General features: G+C 50.5%; 1 protein-coding gene across 4 annotated transcripts in view; it reads right to left on the bottom strand.

Annotated features, from left to right (window-relative positions):
* Window positions 1-15,914, bottom strand: part of LOC144734834 (myocyte-specific enhancer factor 2C-like) — a 115,614-nt gene that overhangs the window by 37,831 nt on the left and 61,869 nt on the right. The gene's annotated exons all lie outside the window — the stretch shown is intronic.

Genomic DNA, 15,914 nt, shown 5'->3' on the forward strand with positions numbered 1-15,914 from the left:
CGGTGGATGATTAAGCGCCGTACCTCGCGGCGCTCGCCGGCGAACGTGGCGCGAAAAAGAGCGAGCGCGCCAGATAAGCGAGATGTCCTGGAACAGCCGAGCGCACGAGCGGAAGCGAAACAAAACGCGACAAGCAACAACAACAACAATTACGGCAACGATGCAATTCGTAACGCCGCGCGAAGGAGGTGGGGCCTTCAAGTGCCTCTTATGAGTCAGTGTCGAGCACCTTGACGAGTTTAGCGGGCCATGTGAGCGTCCCTCCTTCATCTCAGTGGGCCGCAGGCTTGACATCGTGATTGTGCACTAACCACGACCCCATCGCACCTCTGATTAGCACGGTTGGCTAGGTACAGTGCGAAAATAAGTTCAACATGCATATATCATACATATACAACATATATACCGTACATACAAACAAAGACAAAGATCCCCTATATAGCCCTTAACAGACTGTTAAGGCAAGTGCCGTTAGCGAGCACCTATGAGAGCCGGCACGGCACATGAGGGGGTGGGTGGCCAACACCACGCCCGGCTGCCTTTGTCTCGCTCAAGGCGATGTTTACACACCGCACCAGGTACTCATTTGAGGCTGAGTCGATCTAGGGGAAGCCCAGGACCGGTTTAGATAATCGTCACCGTGAGCGCAAATCGAACTCGGCTGGCCGGGTTCGTAGTGCGGCGCGCCAACTGCTATGCTGCCGCTACCGTACATACAACATACATACATCATACGTACATACATGCATCATACGTACATGCATCACCCTAGGCCCACTGAGACCAGTCCACCACCACAAGAGGCCCTACGGGATGCATACGGCCCACGGGCTGCAGGTTGCCAACACTGGCGTAGACTGAACGCCACTGGCGGTGAATGTACAGCAGCAGCAGTGGGGACGATGATGGCCACATTCCAGACAGCGTGGGCTGCCACGGGTGTGTGTGTGTGAGTGTAGGCGTGTGCAATAGGTGGCACAGTTATCCATGTTTGTTTTTGGGCTAAGGCCACGTTCAAGTAGTTTGACGCGAAGATTCTTGTCAGTAACCGTCCACCACAAGATTGCTCTTCCTCAACGGTAGCGATGGAGAGAGTTCATGACAATCATCTGGGCATAATACCAACTCGTGGCCTAACCCAGAAACAAATATGGGTCCTAGTTCTGGCTGACGGAGACCTCCATATTGGGTGGCACAGTTTGTTCAAGCGCTGCTCTCCTCCGATGCTGGTGACGCGCGAGTCAGATTCCCGTGTTCTCGTACTACCTGCCCTACAGCGGGCAGGAAAGTATTAGAACTTGTGCCGGGGCACGAGGTGTCCAACTCATCCTGAAATGGTGTGCGAATTTAGCTTTTGGGGGGGACAAGGGCGACCGGCCGGATAGGGTCCTGGCCATGCCAACCATCCCGTGTGTGCCATCCAGCCCATAACAGGTGCTTGCCCCGAGGGTCTCTTTGACTTTTGCGTGCGTGGGCGCGCGCGTGTGCCCCATAAATCAAGTAGCTGGACATAGCATTACATGATGTTATTAAAAAAAAAAGCAAATGGCACGTGGTTAAAAATAGGAACGTGTGTTGGCAATATTTTTGATAGCCGAGGTGAAGGATTATCCTGTTTTCAAGCGTGTTGCATCTAGTTGGCTGGTGTTAAGGGCTGGCTCAAAAGCCTGTAATCTATTAAATACATCACCATTCATTCATACATTCAGCCACACCCGAATTCATCCACACACTGTGACTCACACGTTTGCCGATTAATATCGCCGCAGCGGTTTAAACAGTTTCACTTAAAAGGTGACCGGGCGGGCCAGACGGTCAGAGACGCCGAGAGCCTGGGTTAGAATCCTGGGTTAGAATCCTGGGTTAGAATCCTGGGTTAGAATCCTGGGTTAGAATCCTGGGTTAGAATCCCGGTTTCAGCCGCTGCCTGTGATCCAACCGCGTCGTCAAGCGTCATTATGCGATGGTGACAACCCTGGTCACCAATTATTGTAAAAAAAAAAACGCATTAAGTTTTAGTTCCGCACTCAATTTATCCAAAATTCCAGCTCTGAAAGTAAAAAAAAAATCCGTCACTCGTGCATAGGGCTGAACGATTTGGGGAAAATATCCCATTGCGATTTTTCTGACAGATATTGCGTTAGCGATTACATTTTTTTAAGTTCAGCTTCCGTTCAATATTCACTATGTAATAGATGTAAAACATGTGATGGAGCATTATCACATGATACCATCAAAATATGAACTGCTCTCTATATTCTAATGCAAGGATGAGAATTTAAAAGATATTAATTGCTTCCAATATGTATTTATTAAAATATTATAATTGAAATAGAACAATGAAACATAGAACAATTGTGAAGTTAAATAAATAAAGTTATAATAATTATAAAAAATAAAACAATTCCAAGAAGAAAGTAATAGGACTTTTCAAATCGCAAAAAATCGCAGCTTTTGCGATTTGCTAATTGCATTGTTTCAAATTACGATTTCGATTTTAAATCGATTCATCGTTCAGCCCTAGTCGTGCAGTCTACCCGCCATCATCCCTTCTATGCGGTGGATCCTGCCCTGGGCCGTATTACCCAAAAGGCCACAGTAGACACCGTGCCTAGGGCCTACGAAAAGTAAAAGGCCTAGGGAAAAAACATTTTTACCATGTTGTTTTTGTTTGTATGATAAGAAAAATGTAACCAAGATATCTTCTTGAATACATATATTTATAAAGCAAGGCTAGGCACAGTGTTTTATACAAAGAGGCAGAGTCATTCTAGATTTGAAGTTTTCGTGACTGCAGGGATCCATACTCTTTGGTTCTTTCGGTAAAGTCACGTACAGTAGGTATAAAATAAAACAAATTAAATCGTGAGTTATGTCAATGTCAGTAGTTTTTTTTCACAAGGTGAGAGAGAAATTAACACCGGAGATTAACTTTTCGAAAAGAAAAAAAATCATTGATAAATTAGCAATAACATCTTCAAATGGTGTTTTTCGCGCAATCTCATTCTCGATAGAGAGTAGCGCAAGGGAAGACGATCGTTGTTGTCCTGCGCTTGATCGGAGACAGCGGCGGTAGTAACAAGGGCAGCAGTACAAACTGTAGAAATGTATGAACAAAACAGAAGTGCCTAGGGCCTACAAAAAACTTCATCTGGCCCTGGTCTTGCCCAAAGTCTATTGGTAAGTCTGGCCAATATTTTGTGCAATTTGGATAAGTTCCCTCCAACGTGTGTTTCTCTCCCTGTCTCCCAGAGCAATCCCACGCGTGCTTCCGTCTTGTCGTGCAACAGACATTGCCCTCGTAACGCAGAGCGAGGGTACGCAAAAGCGGATAGAACGCTCGCTCGAGATGCCCTCGAAAGTAGTTGTGCAGTATCCACTGCCGCGGGCCGTTTGGCAACGCGAAGCGTCGCGTCGCAGAGGGGCGACAGGGAGTAGACGTAGGGGCGGACGTCACAGACGGGATGAACCCGAAAGGGAAAAATTGCAGCAAGGGACGAAAACCCACTCGAACACTCTTACGCAAAATGTAAAAGAAAAAAAAAACTAAGATATTTTTGGCAAGCAACCCATTACAATTATTACATTCTCTGTGTCCAGAGGCTAAGTAAAGCAGGTGTTTGTAAAAAAGGGAACGTTGTGAGCCGAGTCAACAATTTGTTGCCATGTGAGTGTTTGTGCGTGGGTGATGGCCGATGATGCTGTTGTCGTCGTGGTTCGCAGCAGTGCCTCCGCGTGGTCAGGGAAAACATAAACCACAACTTCTGGGTGTGGAGGTTTTGGTGGTGGAGTTGGGATATTTAGGAACACGGGCAGATGCGTGTACAAAGACAAAGATCACCCCGGCATAGCCTCAACAGACTGTTGGGGCAAGTGCTGTTCACAAGTAGCACCTATGAAGGTCGGTACGGCATACGAGGGGGTGGGTGGCCAGCACCACGCCCAACCGCCTTTGTCTCATTTGAGGCTGAGTCCCAGGACCGAGTCACAGTCGTCGCTTGTGTTGGCCGTGAGCGGGAATCGAACTCGGGTTGCCGGGTTCGTAACGCAGCGCGCTAACAACTGCGCCACCGCTCCCCGTACAGACAAATATCCCCCCCTTACCTATAACGCCTCTTAGCCTTTGCAGACTGTGCCGTTGGGGCACGTGATGATAGCGAGCAAGTGTTAAGTAGCAATACAAAAGACCACCGCAGATAGGTCCTAATAAACGCAAGATAATCAGAAAAGTTACAAACGTTCCTTTGCTTGTTTGCTAAAGAGGACTATGCCAAGCACCTTTGTTTCTCTAGTGGAGATGTTTATACACTGCACCAAGTACTTTACTGACCCAAGACCTTAGCGATGCCCAGGACCGGTTCAGATAATCGTAGCCGGTGTTGGTGGCCGTGAGCGGGAATCGAACTCGCGTCGCAGGGTTCATAGCGTGCTGCGCTAACCACCGCTCCACCGCTCGCAACACGTGCACAAGCAAGCCACACACGCACGCACTTACGCACACACGCACGCACTTACGCACGCACGCAACCACAAATTTCCACGAGGCTCCTCGAAAATGAAATGCCAAGCCCCGCGTGAACAAAAAAAAGTCCCTAACTAAAAACACCTGCTCCCCCACATTGCCGATCGGGTCGAGTTTATACGTTAGAAATTATAATACCCCTAACCCCTGCCGCATACCATTAACAACATTTAATCTGGTACAGTTGGGATACACTACTCCACGTCTATGTGACAATGCAACGATTCATCATGTAATATCGAGTAAAAAAATGAATTAACCTTGTCATTGTAAGCGCGCATGGGACTGTACTGAAGGGAATGACTTCTCGGCTGATCCACGCACACTTTATGCAAATTAAAGTGCGCAAAAAAGCGTTGAGATATCAATCGCGTGCTTGGTATTGAACCGGAGTGATGAGGTCAGCTCTCGCGGTCCCGGGATTCAGATTCCGGGACCGTCTAGCAGTGGATTGATCGTGGCTGATGATGATGCGAACGTCACGTGATCGTCTCTTATGAATGTTCAGATCTCGTCGCAGATAAGAGGAGTGGCCCAAAACGTGGCAGTGAATGCAATCCTGTTTATCCGCATTTATCCACGGATAACCAAGCAATTATACCCGGAGTTGTTTTTTTGGTGGGTATGCGCAAATCGCCCCGACCCACCTCCCTCGCCCAAATATAGGCGCCGACAAGAGGCGTTTCGCGTGAATTTGAATTCACGAAGAACCCTCCGTCCCATCGCGGAGAGGCGGCGAGGTGGGATATTTGTCGTGGCGCGTTACCGAAAGGGATGGGTTGAAGAGACGCGGGGAGCGTTCATCCAGGCGTGGATAGATCATGGCTTGCAACACTGATGTTGATGAAAGCGTTTGAACGCAACTGCACCTCAACCACCACCACCACCAACCAACAACCACCACCACCAACCAACAACCACACTGCCGATCACAATGCTTCTCTTCCTGCTTCTCCCAGTCGCGCTGCTCCCCGTTGCAATTCCCTCCCATCGTAGTCCGTCGCTTTTCCCCAAGCTCTTAAAATAAAATCCTCGTTCAATTCAAGAAAAGCTTTCAATTTTTTTTTTTGCACACCATTGGTTGTGCTTTTCTCACATCTTTTTTTTTCTTTCCTCCCGGCCGCTTGACATTTTGGACCTTTTCGGTGGCCCGTGCTCGGCAACTGGGTTAAAACAAAAACAACGTCTCGGTGTGCCGCGATAATCGAGGGCCATCGCCCCAGAGCGTTCGCCTTTATTCGCGTCGTATTTTTTTTCATCTCCAAGGAACTGTTTTGGCCGTCGGTGGCAACAGGCGGAGGCTGGCGAAATATTTTCAGCCCTGGGTTAATGTCAGCGTCGCGGACTCCGCCACCGCCACGGGCCTAGGCTTGCCACCGCCGCGGCACGAAATAACCGGAACACCGTCGTGGCAGGGTGAATAAGAATAAGAAAATCTCGCAACACCTGAAGACGGGAAGACCCGTGCGTAATCGCGTCGCCTTTCGTGGTGAATTATTCGGCAGGGACGCATCATTGCGCAATCGAGAGTTTCACCGGACGGGGAAGGCTTGCAGAGCTTTGCCGCGACAGCTGCCCATCCCTCCTCAACCAGAGGACTATACTGGGAAAACGAGGGACAGGTGGGGGCAACACTACCGCCTTAGCCACCACCACCAACCACACCACCATCACCAAGGGAGCCGAGTGTCTCTGATCGTCCCGTCCATTCCTGTGTGGGCGGACGAGCGGACAGGCGGGCGAGCAATCAAACGCGTTTTTCTGGTCCGCGCCAAAGGCGTCAACAGCAGCCGGGCTCGACTCGTTCTCGCTGCACCTCCCCACCCAACATCACCCCCACCGGGTGTGGGGGGGGGGCAAGGCCGGGGAGAGAGGGGGGGGGCATCGGTCGCCCACATCCAAACCCCCCCTCCGCCCCCCAACGCCAGGTGCACCGATGGACGAGGATAACGAACAGCGAGGGAGCATGGGAGGCATGTGAGCGCCTTCCTGCTTGGCAGCCGAGCTCCGAGTTGGATGGCGCTGCGTCCGTGAATTTTGGCGTAGCGTTGAGAAACGGAGGCGGCGGCGGTGGCGTTCAGGGTCGTGAACCTCTCCCCCTCGGTTTTGTGTGGATCGTGTCGGGCCACGTGTGTGTTGCTGCTGTTGTTGTTGTTGTCGTCGTTGTTGTTGTGGGTGTACACCCTGACACGTGGCTGCTGGGGTCGCCACCTGCCCTGCGTTTTTCCCGGCGTCGTAACTCATGAGTTGAGGGCAGTCACTGCGGTCGTGGGGAAATGTGTAAGTTTTTCCGCAACATTCAAGGGTTCAGGTTTTTACGTCAGTTTGCGCAATAATCCACCACTTGAGACAACGCATTGGCGAGCAGCCCCCCCTCCCCCCCCACCAACCTCACCTTTATTTTGGAGCTCAAGAGTTGGCCAACCCTGGTTGGGTCAGTCTTTGCTATTCTTACCCCGCGCTTGCAACATTTAATCTTTTTTAATGTCTTTCCCCACGCATGTTTTTTTTCGCCCAACTTTCACCGATTCTAATCCGATGGTGGTATTGGCGGCGGCGGTGGCGTCGTCGCCAGGTGACTTAAGGATAATTTCGTAAACCCCTTTCGGTGAGGGGGATCAGTCTGCTTTGGCGCAACGGGATTCATTCCCCGTCTTTCTACCCCCTGCTTTTTACAACCGGTTCAGTTGATGTTTGACGGTGTGTACGTGCGTCACGAACGTGATGTAACGGGCCCGTGCATTGCCTCAATGAAAAAAATATATTAACAAAAATATAATCATTTCGGAAATCTCGCAAAGCTGCGGGCCCCGGTGTTGTCAGAGTTTGAGATATTTCATGGGACCTCTCCCCAAAAAAAAAAAATTCCTACAAGCCGGCCCCTTTATGCTTTACGAAGTATAGGGTGCACTTTCCCACACACTCTTAACACGAGATGGAAAGTTAAACTGACGTTTTTTATTTATTTACTCCGAGAGAAGGACTTTTGCCAATTTAAGTGCAAAAACCAACTTAGTGACGGCGGGATGGGTTTGTGTTGGCAGTCTTTTGGTGAGCAGGCTAAGGCCATCAACTCGCTGGGATTGAAAACGATTGTGCAAAATTAGAAATGCAAATAACGAAAAAAACATAAACATTGCTGGATGAAATGCAGTCGTGGGACTTATTAAATTAAGTCTCAGGCCCACCTGATTGAAAACTCATATCTTTAGAACTTCTCTTTGTGTGTTTGTTGTCATTCCCCCCCCCCCCCGCAGCTCCGATTAACACGGTTCGCTACGTACTGTGCGAAAGAAGTTCAACATACATACAACATAATACTGTACATACAAATACAAAGATCCCCCATATAGCCTTTAACAGACTGTTAAGGCAAGTGCTGTTCGCGAGCACCTATGAAGGCCGGCACAGCACACGAGGGAGTGGATTGCCAACACCACGGCTGGCTGCCATTGTCTCCCTCGAAGTGATATTCACGCATTTGAGGCTGAGCCGACCTAGGGGAGGCCCAGGACCGGTTTAGACAATCGTCACTGATGTTGGCCGTGAGCGCGAATCGTTCTCGGGTGCCCGGGTTCGTAGCGCAGCGTAGCGCTTAACCGCTACACTGCCGCTACTGTACGCACAACGTACGTGCGCACACACACACACGTGTGAAGTCGTGGGCCATGTTCAGCCCCGTGGGGCCTCACGAAATGAAGCCCCGGCAGTGCCCCACATCTGGCTCGCGTGCCGTAGGATCCCCGACCCCTCACCCCGTGGGCTCGTCGGGCCGAGGGCGGTTGTCTGTTTTAGGGCCGCCCTCGCGTGCCTCCGCTGCGAGGACCGGGCGCTGATTTTGGTCGCCGTAGACTCACGGCGCCGCTAATGAAGAGCTCCTGCCGCCTGTGACCCCGCCGAAAAAAACACAGCTGCGCCGTTACATTTTTGTTATCATTATATATTTTTTTGTTTCATGCATCAAAACCATCGGTCGGTGGGTCTGCAGTCGGTTAGCGATAAAACAATAAACAAAGCACCGGCTTTTCTTTTTGATTCTCACATTGTGGTTCAGTGGCCACGTGGTGAATCCGTGTCCGCTTTTCTGTGCGAAATCCGGTACGCGTTTTTTTTTTATTGCTTTTCTTACCAACCCAAGCGTGTGGGTTAATGGAGTGCCACACTCTTTCTTCACTTCACCGGGGGTGGTTGTTTGACCATACTTCGCCACGCTGAGCAGTGGGGGTAGCTGAAGGCGGGCGGTACCCATGGACGGTTCAGATTTATCTCCTTTAGGCCTGTCAGGGATATCAAACCAAAGTCGCTGGATCCATAGTGCAGTGGTGTGCGAACCGCTGGGGCATAAGGCAACTAAATCTTCGATTCAGAAACCTGGCATTAGGACCGTGGTTTTCTGCGGAGCCTGAACTTCGAAAGCCGACGATGGGAGGAGACTCAAAATCGGCAGAAATGTGGCTCTACCGGACTGCTAATGTTGATAATTCCGCATACGGCAAAAAGTAGACAAATGAGCTTCGTTTGGGAGCTATGAATGTGTGTATGTTGAGCTTCTTTCGCACCGTACATAGCCAACCAAGCTAATACGAGGTGCAGGGGAAGGACACCAAACTAAAAACAAAAATCTGTTTTAAAGAAATGAGTGTCGATTTAAAAGTGCACAGCTCCACATCGGAAGGAAGAGCATTCCAGACGGCCGCAGAAGCGCATCCGACAGCGCGCGTTGCGGCTACCGTCTTTGTTCGACGGCTAAACCAAAAGCCGCTGCCGCTGCTGCTACGAGGATGACCGAAGTCCAGATGAGTTTTCCTTGGACACGGGGAAACTTCGCTGGTGGGTGGGTGGAGGGGGGGGGGTGATGATGGTGATGGTCGTCCACCGGCTTAGCGCAGAGGAGGACCGACTTGGGCCTGGGGGGAAGTAGCTTCTGGCTGAGCGAGGACGACGAGAGAGCCGCGCGCGGCGGTGGGAGTCGTCGTCGGCCTGTGCCCTCCGGCGTGAGAACCGGCGTCGCCACCAGCGGCTCGCGCGTATGGAGGTGGCGCGTGGGCGTGGGAAGGGGGACACGCGGCGTCGCCCGCCACGTTCCTCCGCAGGAATATATGCGCGTTTTCAAAAAATGATTTAAACCTTTTTCAGCCGCGTCACGATTTTTGGCTCGCAAGCAGGGTTGGTGGTGGTGGTGGTGGGGGGGGGAGAATTATGTTTCGTTATTTCTTTTAAACGACGCGTTTATATATTTATTTGCTGACTCGTTTACTTAAGATATTATTATGATTATTTTCTTCTCCTGCAGTGGAGCACTGCCTTGATGTGGCAAAGATACTTGGCGAGTCTTGTAAGCCACGCAGACCCAAATAGCTCAACGACACCGTAGCGGCTTGTGGCTTGCAGGTCACAACAACTCACTCACTAATTCACTCACCCACTCACTCACACACTCACTAATTCACTCACCCACTCACTCACTAATTCACTCACCCACTCACTCACACACTCACTAATTCACTCACCCACTCACTCACGAATTCACTCACCCACTCACTCACGAATTCAGTGACCCACTCACTAATTCACTCACCCATTCACTCACTAATTCATTCACCCACTCACTCACTAATGCCCTCACCCACTCACTCACATACTAACTAATTCACTCATCCACTCATTCACTAATTCACTCACCCACTCACTCACACACTCACTAATTCACTCACTACACTGCAGGTCACAACAACTCACTCACCCACTCACTCACTAATTAACTCACCCACTCACTCACACTCACTAATTCACTCACCCACTCACTCACCACACTGCAGGTCACAACAACTCACTCACCCACTCACTCACTTACACACCCATTCATTCACTCACCACACCGCAGGTCACAACTCACTTACCCATTCACTCACTCACTTACACACCCATTCACTCACTCACCACACAGCAAGTCACAACTCACTTACTCACCCATTCACTCACTCACTTACACACCCATTCACTCACTCACACGCTCACTGATTCACTCACTCCCCACACCGCAGGTCACAACTCACTTACCCATTCACTCACTCACTTACACACCCATTCACTCACTCCCCACACCGCAGGTCACAACTCACTTACTCACCCATTCACTCACTCACTTTCACACCCATTCACTCACTCACACGCTCACTGATTCACTCACTCACTTACACACCCATTCACTCACTCACACGCTCACCCATTCACTCACTCACTTACACACCCATTCACTCACTCACACGCTCACTGATTCACTCACTCACTTACACACCCATTCACTCACTCACACGCTCACCCATTCACTCACTCACTTTCACACCCATTCACTCACTCACACGCTCACTGATTCACTCACTCACTTACACACCCATTCACTCACTCACACGCTCACTGATTTACTCACTCACACGCTCACTGATTCACTCACTCACTTACACACCCATTCACTCACTCACTTACTCACCCATTCACTCACTCACTCACTCACCCATTCACTCACTCACACGCTCACTGATTCACTCAATCTGCAGGTCACCTCACTTCTCCTTTTGCTTCTTTCCCCATGCTGCTCCACTTTGAACTTCCCTCCTCCCATCGTCACCATCGTCTCTTTTCCCAAGCTCTCATAACCTTTCTCAGATATCCGAGGGGACGTATTGACTCTTACTTTTAATCGCAAATGTTAAAAGCTCTGTTTATTGCTGACCGTTAGACGTTTTGGTCCGCAGGCCCTGTGCTTCGTGACCAGTGAAGGTAATCGGGGTGGAATCGGCTGGTGTGTTGGTGCTAGGTAGACTATTGTGGGGAGTGATAGGGTAGCGGTTAGCGTAGCGGTTAGCGGTAGTGTAGTGATACTGCAGTGGTAGTTCAGTGGTAGTGCAGTGATAGCGTAGCAGTTAGCGGTAGTGCAGTGGTAGTGCTGCGGTAGTGCAGTGGTAGTTCAGTGGTAGTGCAGTGGTAGTGCAGTGGTAGTGCAGTGATAGCGTAGCGGTAGTGCAGTGATAGTGCAGTGATAGCTTAGCGGTAGTGCAGTGGTAGTGCAGTGATAGCTTAGCGGTAGTGCAGTGGTAGTGCAGTGGTAGTGTTGCGGTAGTGCAGTGGTAGTGCAGTGGTAGTGCAGTGGTAGTGCAGTGGTAGTGCTGCGGTAGTGCAGTGGTTAAGACGCTGCTCTACGAACTCGGCAGAGACCCGAGTTCGATTCCCCCTCATGACCAACAACACCAGTGACCATTATCTGAACCGGTCCTGGGCCTCCCATATGTCGACTCAGCCTTAAACGAGTACCTGGTGCGGTGTGTAAACATCGTCACCGGGGAGACAACGATGGCCGGGGCGTGGTGCTGGCGACCCACCCCTCGTGTGCTGTGCTGGCCTTCATAGGTGCTACTCGCTAACAGCACTTGCCCCAACAGTCTGTTCAGGCTATACGGGGGGGGGGGGGTCTTTGTCTTTGTTATTGCAAGAAGAGTGGGCAGAGAGAAGACTGATCTTGGCCAATGACGATTGCCAAGTTATTTAGTAAATTTCTCGCCAGGTTTCTTGACATTGCGGTGACGATAAACGACATTTAAACATGTCACCCAAATAAAATAATAAAAAACTACAGTTTAGGTAAAAGAGAAAAACATAAAATGACCTTTAGAGAGAATCTTATTTTAGATATTGATTTCATTTATTTAAAGATCTTGGCTGGAGCGGAACTAGGGCTCCGGGTCATGTGCTTGCAAACTGATCCAGTACAGACTTTGCAAATTCCTTGACAAATGTCTGGCCCATGCAGGCGAATGCAGAGGGAGTTCATATGCAAGGGCCTGTAGTCAATACATGTACACAGACAAAGGTGTCCCCCGCATGGCCTCGCACGGACTGTTGGGGCAAGTGCTATTCGCGAGTAGCACCTATGAAGGCCGGCGCGGTATGGCCTGCACTATACCCGGCCGCCATTGTCCTTCCAACGTTGATATTGAAACACTGTATTCTTGGTTCTTTGGGGAAAGTCACGTAGATGGAAAATAAAATTTAAATAGAAATAATAAAATTAAATGAATAAAAAAATGTAAAATTTAAATAATACATTGAAAATAATAAAAGCAAAAAACCCTCGACGTTACGATCGCCTGATGAAGACCGCTTGTGTTGCGATGGAAACGTGCGTTTTTTGCTTTAATTATTTTCAATTTATTATTAAAATTGTAAATTTTTATTTATTTAATTTAACTATCTTTTACTTTATTTTCTATCTACGTGACTTCACCGAAAGAACCAAGAATATGAATTCCTGCAGTCACGAAAGCTTTAAGTAAAAATGTAAACATTGCACCAGGTATTCGTGTGAAGGTAGAATCGACCTGGGGGAGGCCCAGGACTGGTTAAAGTAATCGCCTTTGTCTCCCCAATACTGATATTTACACACTGCACCATGTATTCACGCTAAGCTTAAGTCGACCAAGGGGAGGCCCAGGACCGGTTCAAATATTCACCACTGTTATTGGCCGTGAGTGGGAATTGAACTCGGGTCGACGGGTTCACGCGCATACGCACACGCCCACGCCCACACACACACACTCAAGCATGCCAACATGCGCATACATGTCAACACACGTACACACACGAAGCCTCCTTTTAGCCTGGCTGGGCTGGTGGGGCAAGTGCTGTTCGCGAGCACCTGTTAAAGCCAGCATGCAGAGAGGGCATGTGGAAGGTATAGGACCACACACACACACGCAATCAATCAGTGGCTGCCATTCCCTCCCCAGTGGTAATGGTGCCACGTAGTTTTGGTGCCGAGTCAACCTAGGGGAGTTCCATACAAGGTTAAAAAAAAACCGAATTTCCACTTGTGTTCGTGAACATCGCAGCCAGCGGTCGAACCCTGTTTGCCCGCGAATGAATTTAATTAAATACGATGACGGAGAGGATGCAAAGAGCGGTCAGCGCGCTGCGTTATGAACCTGGTAACCCCGAGTTCAATGCCCAGCCGCGGTTAGCAGAAACAGGCGTGTGATATCTGCATTTGTCCGGAACCAACGACCCCTCCCCCCCTCCCTTCGGTATGGCGAAGTACGGTCAAACAACCCCCACGGCCGACAAGGCATGCAGAGCAGAGGTCGCAATCGGGTACCCGATACCCATACCCTACCCAATACCCAGCTACCCGTACCCGGCTGGGTACGGGTAGCTGGGTATTGGGTAGGGTACGGGTATCGGGTACCCGTTTGCGACCCTGGTGCGGCCGGGTACGAGTACGGGTAGGCCGTGAGTCACTGGTGAGTAACCGTTTGTCACTCATTTCGGGTAGGGTACGGGTAGGGAACGGGTACCCGTACCCGGCTGGGTACGGGTACCCATTTGCGACCCTGGTGCGGCCGGGTACGGGTACGGGTAAGGAATCAAAACCCGTTTGCGACCTCTGATGCAGAGGCCTTCGTCCCGAAATGGCTTTACAGAGGGGTTGCAAATCGTAATAATTACGACATTTGGTCGTATGCTGAGAGCACGTATTGCAACTCAGAGCACTGATACGGAGGGATATGAAAGTTTACTGAGGTTCTCGTTAAGAGATAAAAATGTGTTTTTTTTTTACTTTAATCTGCTCGTCTCATTACAACCGTGCTGCCTTAAATTGAAAACAGGAAGTACAAAAGGTCATATCACAAGAATTGTCTTAAAACCCTTAACAGAGCTGTTTCTATAGCATCGAACCACGCATGAGTGTGTCTCTGTGTGTCTGCACGCATGTGTGTGTCTGTGTGTCTGTGTGTGTGTCTATCCGTGTGTGTGTGCGTGTGTGGGGAGCGGTACTGTAGCGGTTAGTGCGCTGCGCTACGAACCCGGTGACCCAAGTTCGATTCCCGCTCACGGCCAACCACGGTGACAATTAATTGAACCGGTCCTGGGCCTCCCCTAGGTCGACTCAGCCTCAAGTGAGTACCCGTGTAAAACATCAGCACTGGGGAGACAAAGGCGGGCGGGCGTGGTGTTGGCCACCTCGTGTGCCATCCCGGACTTAACTGGTGCTCGCTAACAGCACTTGCCTGAACAGTTCTTGTTAAAGGCTACACAGGGGACCTTTGTCTTTGTGTAGGCTTGTACACCCGGATCCTACTGTCCACCACGAACCCTCCCCACACGCGCGCACATGGGTACAAAGACAAAGATGCCTGTATAGCCTTCACAGACTGTTGCGGCAAGTGCTGTCAGCGAGAAGCACCTATGAAGGCCGGCACAGCACCCGAGAGGGTGGGTGGCCAGCACCATGCCCGGCCGCCTTTGTCTCCCCGGTGACGATGTTTACACACCGCACCAGGTACTCATTTGAGGCTGAGTCGACATATGGGAGGCCCAGGACCGGTTCAGACAATCGTCACTGATGTTGGTGTCCGTGAGCGGGAATCGAACTCGGGTCGCCGGGTTCATCGGGCAGCGCGCTAACAGCTAAAGCACTGCTCACACACAGGCACAGAGGTGGACACACAGGCACACACACACACGTGTCGCGGCGCGTGAACGCACGTGCAGTCTTGCACGATTGCCGCGTATCCGCCCGGCGCCAGATTAAGGGCATGAGCGTGACCACCCACGCACACGCACGCACGGCGCGCACGCACCCATACACACACCATACACACACACACGCACCCATTCAAACACACACACACGCACCCATTCAAACACACACGCACACGCGCACGCACCCATTCAAACACACACACACACGAGTACATGTGTGCATGAAGACAAACACACGTGGACACGCTCACACACAAAGATGAAGACAAAGATACCCCACACGAGGGGGGTGTGGGTGGCCAACACCACGTCCGCCCGCCTTTGTCTCCCCAGTGGTGATGTTTACAAACTGAATCAGGTACTCATTTGAGGCTGAGTCGACCTAGGAGCGGCCCAGGGCCGGTTCAAATAATCCTATACTGGGGTTAGACGTGAGCGGGGAATCGAACTTGGGTCGCCAGGTTCGTGGCTAAGCGTGCTAACCGCTACACTACCGCTCCCCACATATATAGACACACAGACACGCACACACGTCCATAAAAAGACAAAGCTCCCCTGTGTAGCCTCCACAGACTTTTGGAGCAAGTGTGGTTAGGGAACACCTAATAAGGTCACGCACAAAAAAGAAAGCCCCCACCGAAAGCCGTTCAGCCCATGAGGTCAAGTGCTGTACACACAGACGCACACGCGATCCACAATCCCACGCATGTGCACATATTCACACACACACACAAAAGACAAATGTTCCCCGTATAGCCTACACAGAGAAGATGCTGTCCACGAGTACCTAGAAAGGCCAGTAGAGCACACAAAGAGTAGTGTGACCAGTACCACGTCTAGCCACCTTTGTCTCTCC

The sequence above is a fragment of the Lampetra planeri genome, chromosome 53 (assembly GCF_965212315.1).
Source record: "Lampetra planeri chromosome 53, kcLamPlan1.2.h2, whole genome shotgun sequence".
Lineage (NCBI taxonomy): Eukaryota > Metazoa > Chordata > Hyperoartia > Petromyzontiformes > Petromyzontidae > Lampetra > Lampetra planeri.